Source organism: Ipomoea nil, unplaced genomic scaffold (assembly GCF_001879475.1).
Source record: "Ipomoea nil cultivar Tokyo-kokei standard unplaced genomic scaffold, Asagao_1.1 scaffold3056, whole genome shotgun sequence".
Taxonomy (NCBI): Eukaryota; Viridiplantae; Streptophyta; class Magnoliopsida; order Solanales; family Convolvulaceae; genus Ipomoea; species Ipomoea nil.
Window position 1 is genome coordinate 13791 of NW_017619484.1, and position 22121 is coordinate 35911.

The window sequence follows — 22121 nt, forward strand, 5'->3', positions numbered from 1 at the left end:
GACAACCGAGTCAAAAGTTATGCCCTCCAAAACTTTTTCGACATTTTCAAAAAAAAAAAAAAAATTCCCCGAACCGGCCGGTTAGGCGGTCTAGGCTATTCCTCGCGGCGGCCTCCCCCGCCCAGCGCCTAGGCGCGATTTTTGCAGCACTGCTCACCACTATACTACAACGATTCGCGCGGCAGTACAGGACAGTCACATATTACTATTTAAGTAAACCCAATCCAATGTGACACCATGGTGCGTGTGGCCATTTAATTGCAACTGAAACTAGCATTTCATAGTCGGACAAAGTACCTGTTAGGTCCCCGTAGTGTAGCGTTTTGTTCAATTTAGTCATTGTACCTTTATTTCGTGTAATTTAGTCCTTTTACTTTAAGATTTTGAACAATTAAGGACAATATTAACACCGAAAATTTTTTCCGTTAAGTTTTTCAACGCGGCATTTGAACTGCCATGTCAGATTGTGCGATATGGCATAAAAGAGTACAAATCGGACAAAAATAATGTTAACAGCTCAGACCTTAGCTCAGTTGGTAGAGTGGTGGACTGTAGTTGGACTAATCTAAATTGGAAATCCTTAAGTCGCTGGTTTGATTCCGGCAGGTTGGATTGATGTTCTAATATATTAAGCTTTTTAATTTTTCCTTTGAAGAGCTAAAAAAAAAAAAAGACGCCGTTGCCGGGGATCGAACCCGGGTCTCCCGCGTGACAAGCGGGGATACTCACCAATATACTACAACGACTCGCGCGGCAGAATAGGACTGTCACAAATTTCTATTTAAGTAAGTCCAATCAAATGTGGCACCATGGTTCGTGTGGCGATCTAATTGCAATTGAAACTAACATTTCATAGTCGGACAAAGTACCTGTTTAGTCCCTGTACTGTAGCCTTTTGTTCAATTGAGTTATTGTACGTTTATTTTGTGTAATCTAGTCCCGGTACTTTAAGATTTAGAATAATTAAGGACAACATTAACTCCGTAATTTTTTCCGTTAAGTTTTTTTCTACGTGGCATTCGAACCGCCATGTCGGATTGTGCGATGTGGCATAAAAGAGTGCAATACGGACAAAAATATAGTTAATAGCTCCGACCTTAGCTCAGTTGGTAGAGCGGAGGACTGTAGTTTGATTAATCTAAGTCGGAAATCCTTAGGTCGCTGGTTCGAATCCGGCAGGTTGGATTGATTTTCTACAATATTAAGCTTTTTAATTTTTCCTTTGAAGAGCTAAAAAAAAACGCTGTACGCTGTTGCCGGGGATCGAACCCAAGTCTCCCGCGTGATAGGCGGGAATACTCACCACCAATGCTGCATAAAACGTTAAGCGCCTATTTTTTTATTTATTTTTTTTAGTTTTTTTTTATTTTTAATAAAATTAAAAATTAAAAATTTTTTAACTTTAGTAATAAAACATAAGGTTTCCATAGTTGTTTCTTAGAAACTATTTACGAAAGTGGTTGTAAAATTGTTCAAAATATTGTTTAAACCATCTAAATACATAAAAAACTAAAACTAAGAACTAAAGAGGCGTTTTTTTGAGAAATTAGTGGACTAAACCGCCTTTGGCTGTATGCGGTGTATAGATTTCGAAAAAATACGCGATTTGAAAAAAAAAATTTGACCAAACCAGACAACCGAGTCAAAAGTTATGCCTTCCAAAACTTTTAAGACATTTTCAAAAAAAAAAAAAAAATTCGCCGAACCGGCCGGTTAGGCGGTCTAGGCCATTCCTCGCGGCGACCTCCCCCCGCCCAGCGCCTAGGCGCGATTTTTGCAGCACTGCTCACCACTATACTACAACGATTCGCGCGGCAGAACAGGACAGTCACATATTACTATTTAAGTAAACCCAAATAATGTGACACCATGGTGCGTGTGGCCATGTAATTGCAACTGAAACTAGCATTTCATAGTCGGACAAAGTACCAGTTAGGTCCCCGTAGTGTAGCGTTTTGTTCAATTTAGTCATTGTACCTTTATTTCGTGTAATTTAGTCCATTTACTTTAAGATTTTGAACAATTAAGGACAATATTAACACCGATAATTTTTTCCGTTAAGTTTGTCCAAGCGGCATTCGAACTGCCATGTCAGATTGTGCGATATGGCATAAAATAGTATAAATCGGACAAAAATAATGTTAACAGCTCAGACCTTAGCTCAGTTGGTAGAGTGGTGGACTGTAGTTGGACTAATCAAAATTGGGAAATCCATAAGTCGCTGGTTTGATTCCGGCAGTTTGGATTGATGTTCTACAGTATTAAGCTTTTTAATTTTTCCTTTGAAGAGCTAAAAAAAAAAAAAAAAGACGCCGTTGCCGAGGATCGAACCCGGGTCTCCCGCGTGACAGGCGGGGATACTCACCACTATACAACAACGACTCACACGGCAGAACAGGACAATTACAAATTTGTATTTAAGTAAACCCAATCAAATGTGGCACCATGGTTCGTGTGGCGATCTAATTGCAACTGAAACTAACATTTCATAGTCGGACAAAGTACCTGTTTAGTCCCTGTACTGTAGCGTTTTGTTCATTTTAGTTATTGTACGTTTATTTTGTGTAATCTAGTCCCGTTACTTTAAGATTTAGAACAATTATGGACAACATTAACACCGATAATTTTTTCCGTTAAGTTTTTTTCTACGTGGCATTCGAACTGCCATGTCGGATTGTGCGATGTGGCATAAAAGAGTACAATACGGACAAAAATATAGTTAATAGCTCCGACTTTAGCTCAGTTGGTAGAGCGGAGGATTGTAGTTTGATTAATCTAAATTGGAAATCCTTAGGTCGCTGGTTCAAATCCGGCAGGTCGGATTGATTTTTTACAATATTAAGCTTTTTAAGTTTTCCTTTGAAGAGCTAAAAGAAAACGTTGTTGCCGGGGATCGAACCAGGTCTCCCGCGTGACAGGCGGGAATACTCCCACCAATGCTGCATAAAACGTTAGGCGCGCCGATTTTTTTATTTTTTTTTTTTAGTTTTTTTTTAATTTTTAATAAAATTAAAAATTAAAATTTTTTAAATTTAGTAATAAAACATAAGGTTTCCTAGTTGTTTCTTAGAAACTATTTACGAAAGTGGTTGTAAAATTGTTCAAAATATTGTTTAAACCATCTAAATACATAAAAACTAAAAATTAAGAACTAAAGAGGCATTTTTTTGAGAAATTAGTGTATCAAACCGCCTTTTGGATGTTTTGCGGTGTATAGATCACCGAAAAAATACGCGATTTGAAAAAAAAATTTGACCAAATCAGACAACCGAGTCAAAAGTTAATGCCTTCCAAAACTTTTTCGACATTTTCAAAAAAAAAAAAAAAATTCGCCGAACCGGCCGGTTAGGCGGTCTAGGCCATTCCTCGCGGCGGCCTCCCCCCGCGCGCCTTAGGCGCTAGGCCATTCCTTAGGCGCGATTTTTGCAGCACTGCTCACCACTATACTACAACGATTCGCGCGGCATGTAACAACAGGACAGTCCACAATATTACTGATTTAACGTAAAGCCCAATCCAAATGTGACACCATGGTGCGTGTGGCCATTGTTAATTGCAAGCTGAACTAGCATTTCAATAGTCCGGACAAAGTACTGTTACACGTCCCCGTAGTGTAGCGTTTTTGTTCAATTTAGTCATTGTACTTTATTTTCGTGTAATTTAGTCCATTTACTTTAAGATTTTTTTGAACATATTAAGGACAATATTAACACACGATAATTTTTATTCACGTTAAGTTTGTCATTGATATGTCTATGCGATAGTGGCATATCGTATTACTAGTTAAACTTGGCCATAAGTCTGGTGATTCGGAATTGTGCTACGAGTTGATTGGCCATAACTTAAAAGAGCTTGCCCGTTGCGTGAACGGGTTCACAGCGATCCAGACAACATCACTGATTAAAGTAAATAAATGTGCAATGGTTCGTGTGCGATCTAATTGCAACTGAAACAAATATTTCATAGTGACAAAGTACGTTTAGTCCCTGTACTGTAGGCGTTTTGTTCAATTTAGTTATTGTACGTTTATTTTGTGTAATCTAGATCCGTATTTAAGATTTGAACAATTAGGACAAATTAACCCATTTATCCGTTAAGTTTTTTTCTGCTGGCATTCGAACTGCATGTCGGCATTGTGCGATTGTGCATAAAAGGTGCTACGGACAAAATATGTTATAGTTATCTCAGTTGTAACGGAGTATGTAGATTGCATTATCTAATTGGAATCCTTAGGTTCCTGGTTGAACTGAGCAATTTCCTTTGAAAGAAAAAAAGGCTGTTGCCAGGGATAGAACCCAGGTCTCCCGCGTGACAGGCAGGAATACTCACCACCAATGCAACATAAAACGTTAGGCGCCTATTTTTTTATTTATTTTTTTTAGTTTTTTTTTTATTTTTAATAAAATTAAAAATTAAAATTTATTAAATTTAGTAATAAAACATAAGGTTTCCATAGTTGTTTCTTAGAAACTATTTACGAAAGTGGTTGTAAAATTGTTCAAAATATTGTTTAAACCATCTAAATACATAAAAAAACTAAAATTTAGAACTATAGAGGGCATTTTTTTGAGAAAATTAGTGGACCAAACCGCCTTTGGCTGTTTGCGGTGTATAGATCTCGAAAAAATTCGCGATTTAAAAAAAAAATTTGACCAAACCAGACAACCGAGTCAAAAGTTATGCCTTCCAAAACTTTTTCGACATTTTCAAAAAAAAAAAAAAAAATTCGCCAAACCGGCCGGTTAGGCGGTCGAGGCCATTCCTCGCGGCGGCCTCCCCCCGCCCAGCGCCTAGGCGCGATTTTTGCAGCACTGCTCACAACTATACTACAACGATTCGCGCGGCAGAACAAGACAGTCACATATTACTATTTAAGTAAACCCAATCCAATGTGACACCATGGTGCGTGTGGCCATGTAATTACAACTGAAACTAGCATTTCATAGTCGGACAAAGTACCAGTTAGGTCCCCGTAGTGTAGCGTTTTGTTCAATTTAGTCATTGTACCTTTATTTCGTGTAATTTAGTCCATTTACTTTAAGATTTTGAACAATTAAGGACAATATTAACACCGATAATTTTTTCCGTTAAGTTTGTCCACGCGGCATTCGAACTGCCATGTCAGATTGTGCGATATGGAATAAAAGAATATAAATCGGACAAAAATAATGTTAACAGCTCTGACCTTAGCTCAGTTGGTAGACTGGTGGACTGTAGTTGGACTAATCTAAATTGGAAATCCTTAGGTCGCTGGTTTGATTCCGGCAGGTTGGATTGATGTTCTATAATATTCAGCTTTTTAATTTTTCCTTTGAAGAGCTAAAAAAAAAAAAGACGCCGTTGCCGGGGATCGAACTCGGGTCTCCCGCGTGACAGGCAGGGATACTCACCACTATACTACAACGACTCGCGCGGCAGAACAGGACTGTCACAAATTTCTATTTAAGTAAGTCCAATCAAATGTGGCACCATGGTTCGTGTGGCGATCTAATTGCAAGTGAAACTAACATTTCATAGTCGGACAAAGTACCTGTTTAGTCCCTGTACTGTAGCGTTTTGTTCAATTGAGTTATTGTACGTTTATTTTGTGTAATCTAGTCCCGGTACTTTAAGATTTAGAATAATTAAGGACAACATTAACTCCGTAATTTTTTCCGTTAAGTTTTTTTCTACGTGGCATTCGAACCGCCATGTCGGATTGTGCGATGTGGCATAAAAGAGTGCAATACGGACAAAAATATAGTTAATAGCTCCGACCTTAGCTCAGTTGGTAGAGTGGAGGACTGTAGTTTGATTAATCTAAGTTGGAAATCCTTAGATCGCTGGTTCGAATCCGGCAGGTTGGATTGATTTTCTACAATATTAAGCTTTTTAATTTTTCCTTTGAAGAGCTAAAAAAAAAAACGTTGTACGCTGTTGCCGGGGATCGAACCCAAGTCTCCCGCGTGACAGGCGGGAATACTCACCACCAATGCTGCATAAAACGTTAAGCGCCTATTTTTTTATTTATTTTTTTTAGTTTTTTTTTTATTTTTAATAAAATTAAAAATTAAAAAATTTTTTAACTTTAGTAATAAAACATAAGGTTTCCATAGTTGTTTCTTAGAAACTATTTACGAAAGTGGTTGTAAAATTGTTCAAAATATTGTTTAAACCATCTAAATACATAAAAAACTAAAACTAAGAACTAAAGAGGCGTTTTTTTGAGAAATTAGTGGACTAAACCGCCTTTGGCTGTATGCGGTGTATAGATTTCGAAAAAATACGCGATTTGAAAAAAAAAATTTGACCAAACCAGACAACCGAGTCAAAAGTTATGCCTTCCAAAACTTTTAAGACATTTACAAAAAAAAAAAAAAAAATTCGCCGAACCGGCCGGTTAGGCGGTCTAGGCCATTCCTCGCGGCGACCTCCCCCCGCCCAGCGCCTAGGCGCGATTTTTGCAGCACTGCTCACCACTATACTACAACGATTCGCGCGACAGAACAGGACAGTCACATATTACTATTTAAGTAAACCCAAATAATGTGACACCATGGTGCGTGTGGCCATGTAATTGCAACTGAAACTAGCATTTCATAGTCGGACAAAGTACCAGTTAGGTCCCCGTAGTGTAGCGTTTTGTTCAATTTAGTCATTGTACCTTTATTTCGTGTAATTTAGTCCATTTACTTTAAGATTTTGAACAATTAAGGACAATATTAACACCGATAATTTTTTCCGTTAAGTTTGTCCACGCGGCATTCGAACTGCCATGTCAGATTGTGCGATATGGAATAAAAGAATATAAATCGGACAAAAATAATGTTAACAGCTCTGACCTTAGCTCAGTTGGTAGACTGGTGGACTGTAGTTGGACTAATCTAAATTGGAAATCCTTAGGTCGCTGGTTTGATTCCGGCAGGTTGGATTGATGTTCTATAATATTCAGCTTTTTAATTTTTCCTTTGAAGAGCTAAAAAAAAAAAAAAGACGCCGTTGCCGGGGATCGAACTCGGGTCTCCCGCGTGACAGGCAGGGATACTCACCACTATACTACAACGACTCGCGCGGCAGAACAGGACTGTCACAAATTTCTATTTAAGTAAGTCCAATCAAATGTGGCACCATGGTTCGTGTGGCGATCTAATTGCAAGTGAAACTAACATTTCATAGTCGGACAAAGTACCTGTTTAGTCCCTGTACTGTAGCGTTTTGTTCAATTGAGTTATTGTACGTTTATTTTGTGTAATCTAGTCCCGGTACTTTAAGATTTAGAATAATTAAGGACAACATTAACTCCGTAATTTTTTCCGTTAAGTTTTTTTCTACGTGGCATTCGAACCGCCATGTCGGATTGTGCGATGTGGCATAAAAGAGTGCAATACGGACAAAAATATAGTTAATAGCTCCGACCTTAGCTCAGTTGGTAGAGTGGAGGACTGTAGTTTGATTAATCTAAGTTGGAAATCCTTAGGTCGCTGGTTCGAATCCGGCAGGTTGGATTGATTTTCTACAATATTAAGCTTTTTAATTTTTCCTTTGAAGAGCTAAAAAAAAAACGTTGTACGCTGTTGCCGGGGATCGAACCCAAGTCTCCCGCGTTACAGGCGGGAATACTCACCACCAATGCTGCATAAAACGTTAAGCGCCTATTTTTTTATTTATTTTTTTTAGTTTTTTTTTATTTTTAATAAAATTAAAAATTAAAAATTTTTTAACTTTAGTAATAAAACATAAGGTTTCCATAGTTGTTTCTTAGAAACTATTTACGAAAGTGGTTGTAAAATTGTTCAAAATATTGTTTAAACCATCTAAATACATAAAAAACTAAAACTAAGAACTAAAGAGGCGTTTTTTTGAGAAATTAGTGGACTAAACCGCCTTTGGCTGTATGCGGTGTATAGATTTCGAAAAAATACGCGATTTGAAAAAAAAAATTTGACCAAACCAGACAACCGAGTCAAAAGTTATGCCTTCCAAAACTTTTAAGACATTTACAAAAAAAAAAAAAAAAATTCGCCGAACCGGCCGGTTAGGCGGTCTAGGCCATTCCTCGCGGCGACCTCCCCCCGCCCAGCGCCTAGGCGCGATTTTTGCAGCACTGCTCACCACTATACTACAACGATTCGCGCGACAGAACAGGACAGTCACATATTACTATTTAAGTAAACCCAAATAATGTGACACCATGGTGCGTGTGGCCATGTAATTGCAACTGAAACTAGCATTTCATAGTCGGACAAAGTACCAGTTAGGTCCCCGTAGTGTAGCGTTTTGTTCAATTTAGTCATTGTACCTTTATTTCGTGTAATTTAGTCCATTTACTTTAAGATTTTGAACAATTAAGGACAATATTAACACCGATAATTTTTTCCGTTAAGTTTGTCCACGCGGCATTCGAACTGCCATGTCAGATTGTGCGATATGGAATAAAAGAATATAAATCGGACAAAAATAATGTTAACAGCTCTGACCTTAGCTCAGTTGGTAGACTGGTGGACTGTAGTTGGACTAATCTAAATTGGAAATCCTTAGGTCGCTGGTTTGATTCCGGCAGGTTGGATTGATGTTCTATAATATTCAGCTTTTTAATTTTTCCTTTGAAGAGCTAAAAAAAAAAAAAGACGCCGTTGCCGGGGATCGAACTCGGGTCTCCCGCGTGACAGGCAGGGATACTCACCACTATACTACAACGACTCGCGCGGCAGAACAGGACTGTCACAAATTTCTATTTAAGTAAGTCCAATCAAATGTGGCACCATGGTTCGTGTGGCGATCTAATTGCAATTGAAACTAACATTTCATAGTCGGACAAAGTACCTGTTTAGTCCCTGTACTGTAGCGTTTTGTTCAATTGAGTTATTGTACGTTTATTTTGTGTAATCTAGTCCCGGTACTTTAAGATTTAGAATAATTAAGGACAACATTAACTCCGTAATTTTTTCCGTTAAGTTTTTTTCTACGTGGCATTCGAACCGCCATGTCGGATTGTGCGATGTGGCATAAAAGAGTGCAATACGGACAAAAATATAGTTAATAGCTCCGACCTTAGCTCAGTTGGTAGAGTGGAGGACTGTAGTTTGGTTAATCTAAGTTGGAAATCCTTAGGTCGCTGGTTCGAATCCGGCAGGTTGGATTGATTTTCTACAATATTAAGCTTTTTAATTTTTCCTTTGAAGAGCTAAAAAAAAAACGTTGTACGCTGTTGCCGGGGATCGAACCCAAGTCTCCCGCGTGACAGGCGGGAATACTCACCACCAATGCTGCATAAAACGTTAAGCGCCTATTTTTTTATTTATTTTTTTTAGTTTTTTTTTATTTTTAATAAAATTAAAAATTAAAAATTTATTAACTTTAGTAATAAAACATAAGGTTTCCATAGTTGTTTCTTAGAAACTATTTACGAAAGTGGTTGTAAAATTGTTCAAAATATTGTTTAAACCATCTAAATACATAAAAAACTAAAACTAAGAACTAAAGAGGCGTTTTTTAGAGAAATTAGTGGACTAAACCGCCTTTGGCTGTATGCGGTGTATAGATTTCGAAAAAATACGCGATTTGAAAAAAAAAATTTGACCAAACCAGACAACCGAGTCAAAAGTTATGCCTTCCAAAACTTTTAAGACATTTACAAAAAAAAAAAAAAAATTCGCCGAACCGGCCGGTTAGGCGGTCTAGGCCATTCCTCGCGGCGACCTCCCCCCGCCCAGCGCCTAGGCGCGATTTTTGCAGCACTGCTCACCACTATACTACAACGATTCGCGCGGCAGAACAGGACAGTCACATATTACTATTTAAGTAAACCCAAATAATGTGACACCATGGTGCGTGTGGCCATGTAATTGCAACTGAAACTAGCATTTCATAGTCGGACAAAGTACCAGTTAGGTCCCCGTAGTGTAGCGTTTTGTTCAATTTAGTCATTGTACCTTTATTTCGTGTAAGGACAATATTAACACCGATAATTTTTTCCGTTAAGTTTGTCCACGCGGCATTCGAACTGCCATGTCAGATTGTGCGATATGGCATAAAATAGTATAAATCGGACAAAAATAATGTTAACAGCTCAGACCTTAGCTCAGTTGGTAGAGTGGTGGACTGTAGTTGGACTAATCAAAATTGGAAATCCATAAGTCGCTGGTTTGATTCCGGCAGTTTGGATTGATGTTCTACAGTATTAAGCTTTTTAATTTTTCCTTTGAAGAGCTAAAAAAAAAAAAAAAAAAGACGCCGTTGCCGAAGATCGAACCCGGGTCTCCCGCGTGACAGGCGGGGATACTCACCACTATACAACAACGACTCGCGCGGCAGAACAGGACAGTCACAAATTTGTATTTAAGTAAACCCAATCAAATGTGGCACCATGGTTCGTGTGGCGATCTAATTGCAACTGAAACTAACATTTCATAGTCGGACAAAGTACCTGTTTAGTCCCTGTACTGTAGCGTTTTGTTCATTTTAGTTATTGTACGTTTATTTTGTGTAATCTAGTCCCGGTACTTTAAGATTTAGAACAATTAAGGACAACATTAACACCGATAATTTTTTCCGTTAAGTTTTTTTCTACGTGGCATTCGAACTGCCATGTCGGATTGTGCGATGTGGCATAAAAGAGTGCAATACGGACAAAAATATAGTTAATAGCTCTGACTTTAGCTCAGTTGGTAGAGCGGAGGATTGTAGTTTGATTAATCTAAATTGGAAATCCTTAGGTCGCTGGTTCAAATCCGGCAGGTCGGATTGATTTTTTACAATATTAAGCTTTTTAAGTTTTCCTTTGAAGAGCTAAAAGAAAACGTTGTTGCCGGGGATCGAACCCAGGTCTCCCGCGTGACAGGCGGGAATACTCACCACCAATGCTGCATAAAACGTTAGGCGCGCCGATTTTTTTATTTATTTTTTTTAGTTTTTTTTTTTAATTTTTAATAAAATTAAAAATTAAAATTTTTTAAATTTAGTAATAAAACATAAGGTTTCCCTAGTTGTTTCTTAGAAACTATTTACGAAAGTGGTTGTAAAATTGTTCAAAATATTGTTTAAACCATCTAAATACATAAAAAACTAAAATTAAGAACTAAAGAGGCATTTTTTTGAGAAATTAGTGTATCAAACCGCCTTTGGATGTTTGCGGTTTATAGATCACGAAAAAATACGCGATTTGAAAAAAAAATTTGACCAAATCAGACAACCGAGTCAAAAGTTATGCCTTCCAAAACTTTTTCGACATTTTCAAAAAAAAAAAAAAAAATTCGCCGAACCGGCCGGTTAGGCGGTCTAGGCCATTCCTCGCGGCGGCCACCCCCCGCCCAGCGCCTAGGCGCGATTTTTGCAGCACTGCTCACCACTATACTACAACGATTCGCGCGGCAGAACAGGACAGTCACATATTACTATTTAAGTAAACCCAATCCAATGTGACACCATGGTGCGTGTGGCCATGTAATTGCAACTGAAACTAGCATTTCATAGTCGGACAAAGTACCTGTTACGTCCCCGTAGTGTAGCGTTTTGTTCAATTTAGTCATTGTACCTTTATTTCGTGTAATTTAGTCCATTTACTTTAAGATTTTGAACAATTAAGGACAATATTAACACCGATAATTTTTTCCGTTAAGTTTGTCCACGCGGCATTCGAACTGCCATGTCAGATTGTGCGATATGGCATAAAATAGTATAAATCGGACAAAAATAATGTTAACAGCTCAGACCTTAGCTCAGTTGGTAGAGTGGTGGACTGTAGTTGGACTAATCAAAATTGGAAATCCATAAGTCGCTGGTTTGATTCCGGCAGGTTGGATTGATGTTCTACAATATTAAGCTTTTTAATTTTTCCTTTGAAGAGCTTAAAAAAAAAAAAAAAAGACGCCGTTGCCGGGGATCGAACCCGGGTCTCCCGCGTGACACGCGGGGATACTCACCACTATACAACAACGACTCGCGCGGCAGAACAGGACAGTCACAAATTTGTATTTAAGTAAACCCAATCAAATGTGGCACCATGGTTCGTGTGGCGATCTAATTGCAACTGAAACAAACATTTCATAGTCGGACAAAGTACCTGTTTAGTCCCTGTACTGTAGCGTTTTGTTCAATTTAGTTATTGTACGTTTATTTTGTGTAATCTAGTCCCAGTACTTTAAGATTTAGAACAATTAAGGACAACATTAACACCGATAATTTTTTCCGTTAAGTTTTTTTCTACGTGGCATTCGAACTGCCATGTCGGATTGTGCGATGTGGCATAAAAGAGTACAATACGGACAAAAATATAGTTAATAGCTCCGACTTTAGCTCAGTTGGTAGAGCGGAGGATTGTAGTTTGATTAATCTAAATTGGAAATCCTTAGGTCGCTGGTTCAAATCCGGCAGGTCGGATTGATTTTTTACAATATTAAGCTTTTTAAGTTTTCCTTTGAAGAGCTAAAAGAAAACGTTGTTGCCGGGGATCGAACCCAGGTCTCCCGCGTGACAGGCGGGAATACTCACCACCAATGCTGCATAAAACGTTAGGCGCGCCGATTTTTTTATTTATTTTTTTTAGTTTTTTTTTTTTAATTTTTAATAAAATTAAAAATTAAAATTTTTTAAATTTAGTAATAAAACATAAGGTTTCCCTAGTTGTTTCTTAGAAACTATTTACGAAAGTGGTTGTAAAATTGTTCAAAATATTGTTTAAACCATCTAAATACATAAAAAACTAAAATTAAGAACTAAAGAGGCATTTTTTTGAGAAATTAGTGTATCAAACCGCCTTTGGATGTTTGCGGTTTATAGATCACGAAAAAATACGCGATTTGAAAAAAAAATTTGACCAAATCAGACAACCGAGTCAAAAGTTATGCCTTCCAAAACTTTTTCGACATTTTCAAAAAAAAAAAAAAAATTCGCCGAACCGGCCGGTTAGGCGGTCTAGGCCATTCCTCGCGGCGGCCACCCCCCGCCCAGCGCCTAGGCGCGATTTTTGCAGCACTGCTCACCACTATACTACAACGATTCGCGCGGCAGAACAGGACAGTCACATATTACTATTTAAGTAAACCCAATCCAATGTGACACCATGGTGCGTGTGGCCATGTAATTGCAACTGAAACTAGCATTTCATAGTCGGACAAAGTACCTGTTACGTCCCCGTAGTGTAGCGTTTTGTTCAATTTAGTCATTGTACCTTTATTTCGTGTAATTTAGTCCATTTACTTTAAGATTTTGAACAATTAAGGACAATATTAACACCGATAATTTTTTCCGTTAAGTTTGTCCACGCGGCATTCGAACTGCCATGTCAGATTGTGCGATATGGCATAAAATAGTATAAATCGGACAAAAATAATGTTAACAGCTCAGACCTTAGCTCAGTTGGTAGAGTGGTGGACTGTAGTTGGACTAATCAAAATTGGAAATCCATAAGTCGCTGGTTTGATTCCGGCAGGTTGGATTGATGTTCTACAATATTAAGCTTTTTAATTTTTCCTTTGAAGAGCTTAAAAAAAAAAAAAAAGACGCCGTTGCCGGGGATCGAACCCGGGTCTCCCGCGTGACAGGCGGGGATACTCACCACTATACAACAACGACTCGCGCGGCAGAACAGGACAGTCACAAATTTGTATTTAAGTAAACCCAATCAAATGTGGCACCATGGTTCGTGTGGCGATCTAATTGCAACTGAAACAAACATTTCATAGTCGGACAAAGTACCTGTTTAGTCCCTGTACTGTAGCGTTTTGTTCAATTTAGTTATTGTACGTTTATTTTGTGTAATCTAGTCCCAGTACTTTAAGATTTAGAACAATTAAGGACAACATTAACACCGATAATTTTTTCCGTTAAGTTTTTTTCTACGTGGCATTCGAACTGCCATGTCGGATTGTGCGATGTGGCATAAAAGAGTGCAATACGGACAAAAATATAGTTAATAGCTCCAACCTTATCTCAGTTGGTAGAGCGGAGTACTGTAGATTGATTAATCTAAATTGGAAATCCTTAGGTCGCTGGTTCGAATCCGGCTGGTCGGATTGATTTTTTACAATATTAAGCTTTTTAATTTTTCCTTTGAAGAGCTAAGAAAAAAGGCTGTTGCCAGGGATAGAACCCAGGTCTCCCGCGTGACAGGCAGGAATACTCACCACCAATGCAACATAAAACGTTAGGCGCCTATTTTTTTATTTATTTTTTTTAGTTTTTTTTTTTATTTTTAATAAAATTAAAAATTAAAATTTATTAAATTTAGTAATAAAACATAAGGTTTCCATAGTTGTTTCTTAGAAAGTATTTACGAAAGTGGTTGTAAAATTGTTCAAAATATTGTTTAAACCATCTAAATACATAAAAAAACTAAAATTTAGAACTATAGAGGCATTTTTTTGAGAAATTAGTGGACCAAACCGCCTTTGGCTGTTTGCGGTGTATAGATCTCGAAAAAATTCGCGATTTAAAAAAAAAAATTTGACCAAACCAGACAACCGAGTCAAAAGTTATGCCTTCCAAAACTTTTTCGACATTTTCAAAAAAAAAAAAAAAAATTCGCCAAACCGGCCGGTTAGGCGGTCTAGGCCATTCCTCGCGGCGGCCTCCCCCCGCCCAGCGCCTAGGCGCGATTTTTGCAGCACTGCTCACAACTATACTACAACGATTCGCGCGGCAGAACAAGACAGTCACATATTACTATTTAAGTAAACCCAATCCAATGTGACACCATGGTGCGTGTGGCCATGTAATTGCAACTGAAACTAGCATTTCATAGTCGTACAAAGTACCTGTTAGGTCCCCGTAGTGTAGTGTTTTGTTCAATTTAGTCATTGTACCTTTATTTCGTGAAATTTAGTCCATTTACTTTAAGATTTTGAACAATTAAGGACAATATTAACACCGATAATTTTTTCCGTTAAGTTTGTCCACGCGGCATTCGAACTGCCATGTCAGATTGTGCGATATGGAATAAAAGAATATAAATCGGACAAAAATAATGTTAACAGCTCTGACCTTAGCTCAGTTGGTAGACTGGTGGACTGTAGTTGGACTAATCTAAATTGGAAATCCTTAGGTCGCTGGTTTGATTCCGGCAGGTTGGATTGATGTTCTATAATATTCAGCTTTTTAATTTTTCCTTTGAAGAGCTAAAAAAAAAAAAAAAAAAGGACGCCGTTGCCGGGGATCGAACCCGGGTCTCCCGCGTGACAAGCGAGGATACTCACCACTATACTACAACGACTCGCGCGGCAACATAGGACAGTCACAAATTTCTATTTAAGTAAACCCAATCAAATGTGGCACCATGGTTCGTGTGGCGATCTAATTGAAACTGAAACTAACATTTCATAGTCGGACAAAGTACCTGTTTAGTCCCTGTACTGTAGCGTTTTGTTCAATTTAGTAATTGTACGTTTATTTTGTGTAATCTAGTCCCGGTAGTTTAAGATTTAGAACAATTAAGGACAACATTAACACCGATAATTTTTTTCCGTTAAGTTTTTTTCTACGTGGCATTCGAACTGCCATGTCGGATTGTGCGATGTGGCATAAAAGAATGCAATACGGTCAAAAATATAGTTAATAGCTCCGACCTTAGCTCAGTTGGTAGAGCGGCGGACTGTAGTTTGATTAATCTAAATTTGAAATCCTTTGGTCGCTGGTTCAAATTCGGCAGGTCGGATTGATTTTTTACAATATTTAGCTTTTTAATTTTTCCTTTGAAGAGCTAAAAAAAAACGCTGTTGCCGGGGATCGAACACAGGTCTCCCGCATGACAGGCGGGAATACTCACCACCAATGCTGCATAAAACCTTAGGCGCCCCTTAGGCGGCTAGGGGGCGCCTAGGCGCCGATTTTTTTATTTATTTTTTTTAGTTTTTTTAATTTTTAATAAAATTAAAAATTAAAATTTTTTAAATTTAGTAATAAAACATAATGTTTCCATAGTTGTTTCTTAGAAACTATTTACGAAAGTGGTTGTAAAATTGTTCAAAATATTGTTTAAATCATCTAAATACATAAAAAACTAAAATTAAGAACTAAAGAGGCATTTTTTTGAGAAATTAGTGGACCAAACCGCCTTTGGCTGTTTGCGGTGTATAGATCTCGAAAAAATACGCGATTTGAAAAAAAAAATTTAACAAAATCAGACAACCGAGTCAAAAGTTATGCCTTCCAAAACTTTTTCAACATTTTCAAAAAAATAAAAACAAAAAATTCGCCGAACCGGCCGGTTAGGCGGTCTAGGCCATTCCTCGCGGCGGCCACCCCCCGCCCAGCTTCTAGGCGCGATTTTTGCAGCACTGCTCACCACTATACTACAACGATTCGCGCGGCAGAACAGGACAGTCGCATATTACTATTTAAGTAAACCCAATCCACTGTGACACCATGGTGCGTGTGGCCATGTAATTGCAACTGAAAATAGCATTTCATAGTCGGACAAAGTACCTGTTAGGTCCCCGTAATGTAGCGTTTTGTTCAATTTAGTCATTTTATCTTTATTTCGTGTAATTTTGTCCATTTACATTAAGATTTTGAACAATTAAGGACAATATTAACACCGATAATTTTTTCCGTTAAGTTTGTCCACGCGGCATTCGAACTGCCATGTCAAATTGTGCGATATGGAATAAAAGAGTATAAATCGGACAAAAATAATGTTAACAGCTCTGACCTTAGCTTAGTTGGTAGAGTGGTGGACTGTAGTTGGACTAATCTAAATTGGAAATCCTTAGGTCGCTGGTTTGATTCCGGCAGGTTGGATTGATGTTCTACAATATTAAGCTTTTTAATTTTTCCTTTGAAGAGCTAAAAAAGAAAAAAAAAAGACGCCATTGCCGGGTATCGAACCCGGGTCTCCCACGTGACAGGCAGGGATACTCACCACTATACTACAACGACTCGCGCAGCAGAATAGGACAGTCACAAATTTCTATTTAAGTATACCCAATCAAATGTGGCACCATGGTTCGTGTGGCGATCTAATTGCAACTGAAACTAACATTTCATAGTCGGATAAAGTACCTGTTTAGTCCCTGTACTATAGCGTTTTGTTCAATTTAGTTATTGTACGTTTATTTTGTGTAATCTAGTCCCGGTACTTTAAGATTTAGAACAATTAAGGACAACATTAACACCGATAATTTTTTTTCGTTAAGTTTTTTTCTACGTGGCATTCGAACTGCCATGTCGGATTGTGCGATGTGGCATAAAAGAGTGCAATACGGACAAAAATATAGTTAATATCTCCGACCTTAGCTCAGTTGGTAGAGCGGAGGACTGTAGTTTGATTAATCTAAATTGGAAATCCTTTGGTCGCTGGTTCAAATCCGGCAGGTCGGATTGATTTTTTACAATATTTAGCTTTTTAATTTTTCCTTTGAAGAGCTAAAAAAAAACGCTGTTGCCGGGGATCGAACACAGGTCTCCCGCGTGACAGGCGGGAATACTCTCCACCAATGCTGCATAAAACGTTAGGCGCCCCTTAGGCGGCTAGGGGGTGCCTAGGCGCCGATTTTTTTATTTATTTTTTTTAGTTTTTTTAATTTTTAATAAAATTAAAAATTAAAATTTTTTAAATTTAGTAATAAAACATAAGGTTTCCATAGTTGTTTCTTAGAAACTATTTACGAAAGTGGTTGTAAAATTGTTCAAAATATTGTTTAAACCATCTAAATACATAAAAAACTAAAATTAAGAACTAAAGAGGCATTTTTTTGAGAAATTAGTGGACCAAACCGCCTTTGGCTGTTTGCGGTGTATAGATCTCGAAAAATTACGCGATTTAAAAAAAAAAATTTGACCAAATCAGACAACCGAGTCAAAAGTTATGCCATCCAAAACTTTTTCGACATTTTCAAAAAAAAAAAAAAAAAATTCGGCGAACCGGACGGTTAGGCGGTCTAGGCCATTCCTCGCGGCGACCTCCCCCCGCCCAGCGCCTATGCGCGATTTTTGCAGCACTGCTCACCACTATACTACAACGATTCGCGCGGCAGAACAGGACAGTCACATATTACTATTTAAGTAAACCCAATCCAATGTGACACCATGGTGCGTGTAGCCATATAATTGCAACTGAAACTAGCATTTCTTAGTCGGACAAAGTACCTGTTAGGTCCCCGTAGTGTAGCGTTTTGTTCAATTTAGTCATTGTACCTTTATTTCGTGTAATTTAGTTCATTTACTTTAAGATTTTGAACAATTAAGGACAATATTAACACCGATAATTTTTTCCGTTAAGTTTGTCCACACGACATTCGAACTGCCATGTCAGATTGTGCGATATGGCATAAAAGAGTATAAATCGGACAATAAAAATGTTATCAGCTCTGACCATAGCTCAGTTGGTAGAGTGGTGGACTGTAATTGGACTAATCTAAATTGGAAATCCTTAGGTCGCTGGTTTGATTCCGGAATGTTGGATTGATGTTCTACAATATTAAGCTTTTTCATTCTTCCTTTGTAGAGCTAAAAAAAAAAAATACACCGTTGCCAGGGATCTAACCCGGGTCTCCCACGTGACAGGCAGGGATACTCACCACTATACTACAACAACTCGCGCTATAGAATAGGACAGTCACAAATTTCTATTTAAGTAAACCCAATCAAATGTGGCACCATGGCTCGTTTGGCGATCTAATTGCAACTGAAACTAAGATTTCATAGTCGGACAAAGTACCTGTTTAGTCCCTGTACTGTAGCGTTTTGTTCAATTTAGTTATTGTACGTTTATTTTGTGTAATCTAGTCCCGGTACTTTAAGATTTAGAACAATTAAGGACAACATTAATACCGATAATTTTTTCCATTAAATTTTTTTCTACGAGGCATTCGGACTGCCATGTCGGATTGTGCGATGTGGCATAAAAGAGTGCAATACGGACAAAAATATAGTTAATAGCTTCGACCTTAGCTCAGTTGGTAGAGCGGCGGAGTGTAGTTTGATTAATCTAAATTGGAAATCCTTAGGTCGCTGGTTTGAATCCGGCAGGTCGGATTGATTTTTTACAATATTTAGCTTTTTAATTTTTTCTTTGAAGAGCTAAAAAAAAAAACACTGTTGCCGGGGATCGAACCCAAGTCTCCCGCGTGACAGGCGGGAATACTCACCACCACTGCATAAAGCGTTAGGCGCCCCTTAGGCGGCTAGGGGGCACCTAGGCGCCAATTTTTTATTTTTTATTTTTTAGTTTTTTTTTAATTTTAATAAAATTAAAAATTAAAATTTTTTAAATTTAGTAATAAAGCATAAGGTTTCCATAGTTGTTTCTAAGAAACTATTTACGAAAGTGGTTGTAAAATTGTTCAAAATATTGTTTAAACCATCTAAATACATAAAAAACTAAAATTAAGAACTAAAGAGGCATTTTTTTGAGAAATTAGTGGACCAAACCGCCTATGGCTGTTTGCGGTGTATAGATCTCGAAAAAATACGCGATTTGAAAAAAAAATTTGACCAAATCAGAAAACCGAGTCAAAAGTTATGCCTTCCAAAACTTTTTCGACATTTTCAAAAAAAAAAAAAAAAAAAATTCGCCGAACCGGACGGTTAGGCGGTCTAGGCCATTCCTCGCGGCGGCCTCCCCCCGCCCAGCGCCTAGGCGCGATTTTTGCAGCACTGCTCACCACTATACTACAACGATTCGCGCGGCAGAACAGGACAGTCACATATTACTATTTAAGTAAACCCAATCCAATGTGACACCATGGTGCGTGTGGCCATATAATTGCAACTGAAACTAGCATTTCATAGTCGGACAAAGTACTTGTTAGGTCCCCATAGTGTAGCGTTTTATTCAATTTAGTCATTGTACCTTTATTTCGTGTAATTTAGTCCATTTACTTTAAGATTTTGAACAATTAAGGACAATATTAACACCGATAATTTTTTCCGTTAAGTTTGTCCACGCGGCATTCGAACTGCCATGTCAGATTGTGCGATATGGCATAATAGAGTATAAACCGGACAAAAATAATGTTAACAGCTCTGACCTTAGCTCAGGTTGTAGAGTGGTGGACTGTAGTTGGACTAATCTAAATTGGAAATCCTTAGGTCGCTGGTTTGATTCCGGCAGGTTGGATTGATGTTCTACAATATTAAGCTTTTTAATTTTTCCTTTGAAGTGCTAAAAAAAAAAAAAAAAAAAAAAAACAAACTGTTGCCGGGGATCGAACCCGGGTCACCCGCGTGACAAGCGGGGATATTCACCACTATACTACAACAACTTGCACGGCAGAACAAGACAGTCACAAATTACTATTTAAGTAAACCCAATCAAATGTGGCACAATGGTTCATGTGGCGATCTAATTGCAACTGAAACTAACATTTCATAGTCAGACAAAGTACCTATTTAGTCCCTGTACTGTAGCGTTTTGTTCAATTTAGATATTGTACCTTTATTTTCTGTAATCTAGTCCCGGTACTTTAAGATTTAGAACAATTAAGGACAACATTAACACCGATAATTTTTTCCGTTAAGTTTTTTTTCTACGTGGCATAAGAACTTCCTTGTCGGATTGTGCGATGTGGCATAAAAGAGTACAATACGGACAAAAATATAGTTAATAGTTCTGACCTTAGCTCAGTTCGTAGAGCGGAGGACTGTAGTTTGATTAATCTAAATTGGAAATCCTTAGGTCACTGGTTTGAATCCGGCAGGTCGGATTGATTTTTTACAATATTAAGCTTTTTAATTTTTCCTTTGAAGAGCTAAAAAAAAACGTTGTTGCCGGGGATCGAACCCAGGTCTCTCGCGTGACAGGCGGGAATACTCACCACCGATGCTGCATAAAAGGTTAGGCGCCCCCTAGGTGGCTAGGGGGCCCCAAGTCGCCGATTTATTTATTTATTTTTTTTAATTTTTTTAATTTTTAATAAAATTAAAAATTAAAATTTTTTAAATTTAGTAATAAAACATAAGGTTTCCATAGTTGTTTCTTAGAAACTATTTACGAAAGTGGTTGTAAAATTGTTCAAAATATTGTTTAAACCATCTAAATACATAAAAAACTAAAACTAAGAACTAAAGAGGCATTTTTTTGAGAAATTAGTGAACCAAATCGCCTTTGGCTGGTTGCGGTGTATAGATCTCGAAAAAATACGCGATTTGAAAAAACAAATTGACCAAATCAGACAATCGAGTCCAAAGTTATGCCTTCCAAAACTTTTTCGACATTTTCAAAAAAAAAAAAAAAATTCGCCGAACCGGCCGGTTAGGCGGTCTAGGCCATTCCTCGCGGCGGCCTCCCACCGCCCAGTGCCTAGGCGCGATTTTTGCTGTTGGTCCCAAAAGAGGTAAGGTGAAAGTCTAGAGGAGGGGGGGGGGGGGTGAATAGACTTTCAAACTTTTTCGCACAGCACAACAATTGCTAAGACAAAGATAAACCAAAACTCTTAACTAGATTGTTAGAATATGGTGCACAACGGAAATAAATAAACATAAAGTGTGTGTGAGATTGTGTGAGCAGTATATCTTCGTGTAGAGCGTATATGTAAAGAGCAGTAAGCAAAGAAAGCAGTAAAGAACACAAGACAATTATAGTGGTTCGCGAGGTGGTGTAATCCTCCTACTCCACTTGCTCTTTTCTCCAAGAGCCAATTCACTATATCTACCACTCCTTGGTTCCAAGATACAATGAATTCCGTGATCTAGTGCTTTGATCACAAAGCCCGCACTAATCACGCCCAGTGACACCACACTGCTGCTTCAGGTTTCACGTCCCCGCGCTACTATCCCAGGATTTCACGACTCCGCGTTACTTTCCCCCCGTCTTCCACACTCCGGTAGAAACGTATCCCGTGATCTGGTGCTTTGATCACCAAGCCCACACCAATCACGCCCAGTGCCTCCGACACTGCTGCTTCGGATCTCACAGCTCCGTGTGACAATCCAGGATTTCACAGCCCCGTGCTACTTTCCTCCCTTCTCTTGTTTTGCTCCAAAACAAGTGTTGTCTTGCTTCCAACTTCTGAGACTCTGTAGTTGATCTTCAATGATGCGCAGGTCTCTTTGATGAAGATAAACACTCTGGAAAGATTTCTCCTGATAGCTCTGAGTGTTTTCTCTCTTTGAATATATCAAGTTAAGCACTTGATATTTTTGCTCTGCTTTGCTCTGTTTAAAAACTCTCTGAATATTTTTCTTTTGAAGCTCTCTGAGTTCTTTTT

The 22121-nt window shown here is 38.1% G+C and overlaps 17 non-coding genes across 17 annotated transcripts; 8 read left to right on the top strand and 9 right to left on the bottom strand.

The window, feature by feature from the left end:
* Positions 1–674: 674 nt before the first annotated feature.
* On the bottom strand, positions 675–746 carry TRNAD-GUC. Its single transcript has one exon. It is a non-coding gene; the product is annotated as a tRNA-Asp (tRNA).
* Positions 747–1091: 345 nt separating this feature from the next.
* Positions 1092–1185, top strand: TRNAY-GUA. Its single transcript has 2 exons — positions 1092–1128; positions 1150–1185. It is a non-coding gene; the product is annotated as a tRNA-Tyr (tRNA).
* A 1125-nt stretch (positions 1186–2310) lies between these two features.
* Positions 2311–2382, bottom strand: TRNAD-GUC. The gene has a single exon. It is a non-coding gene; the product is annotated as a tRNA-Asp (tRNA).
* A 346-nt stretch (positions 2383–2728) lies between these two features.
* TRNAY-GUA lies at positions 2729–2822 on the top strand. The gene is made up of 2 exons: positions 2729–2765; positions 2787–2822. It is a non-coding gene; the product is annotated as a tRNA-Tyr (tRNA).
* Positions 2823–5335: 2513 nt separating this feature from the next.
* Positions 5336–5407, bottom strand: TRNAD-GUC. Its single transcript has one exon. It is a non-coding gene; the product is annotated as a tRNA-Asp (tRNA).
* A 345-nt stretch (positions 5408–5752) lies between these two features.
* Positions 5753–5846, top strand: TRNAY-GUA. The gene is made up of 2 exons: positions 5753–5789; positions 5811–5846. It is a non-coding gene; the product is annotated as a tRNA-Tyr (tRNA).
* A 1127-nt stretch (positions 5847–6973) lies between these two features.
* TRNAD-GUC lies at positions 6974–7045 on the bottom strand. The gene has a single exon. It is a non-coding gene; the product is annotated as a tRNA-Asp (tRNA).
* Positions 7046–7390: 345 nt separating this feature from the next.
* On the top strand, positions 7391–7484 carry TRNAY-GUA. The gene is made up of 2 exons: positions 7391–7427; positions 7449–7484. It is a non-coding gene; the product is annotated as a tRNA-Tyr (tRNA).
* A 1123-nt stretch (positions 7485–8607) lies between these two features.
* On the bottom strand, positions 8608–8679 carry TRNAD-GUC. The gene has a single exon. It is a non-coding gene; the product is annotated as a tRNA-Asp (tRNA).
* A 345-nt stretch (positions 8680–9024) lies between these two features.
* On the top strand, positions 9025–9118 carry TRNAY-GUA. Its single transcript has 2 exons — positions 9025–9061; positions 9083–9118. It is a non-coding gene; the product is annotated as a tRNA-Tyr (tRNA).
* A 1510-nt stretch (positions 9119–10628) lies between these two features.
* On the top strand, positions 10629–10722 carry TRNAY-GUA. Its single transcript has 2 exons — positions 10629–10665; positions 10687–10722. It is a non-coding gene; the product is annotated as a tRNA-Tyr (tRNA).
* A 1123-nt stretch (positions 10723–11845) lies between these two features.
* Positions 11846–11917, bottom strand: TRNAD-GUC. The gene has a single exon. It is a non-coding gene; the product is annotated as a tRNA-Asp (tRNA).
* A 346-nt stretch (positions 11918–12263) lies between these two features.
* On the top strand, positions 12264–12357 carry TRNAY-GUA. The gene is made up of 2 exons: positions 12264–12300; positions 12322–12357. It is a non-coding gene; the product is annotated as a tRNA-Tyr (tRNA).
* Positions 12358–13479: 1122 nt separating this feature from the next.
* Positions 13480–13551, bottom strand: TRNAD-GUC. Its single transcript has one exon. It is a non-coding gene; the product is annotated as a tRNA-Asp (tRNA).
* A 1564-nt stretch (positions 13552–15115) lies between these two features.
* On the bottom strand, positions 15116–15187 carry TRNAD-GUC. Its single transcript has one exon. It is a non-coding gene; the product is annotated as a tRNA-Asp (tRNA).
* A 2011-nt stretch (positions 15188–17198) lies between these two features.
* TRNAY-GUA lies at positions 17199–17292 on the top strand. The gene is made up of 2 exons: positions 17199–17235; positions 17257–17292. It is a non-coding gene; the product is annotated as a tRNA-Tyr (tRNA).
* Positions 17293–20105: 2813 nt separating this feature from the next.
* TRNAD-GUC lies at positions 20106–20177 on the bottom strand. The gene has a single exon. It is a non-coding gene; the product is annotated as a tRNA-Asp (tRNA).
* Positions 20178–22121: the final 1944 nt, after the last annotated feature.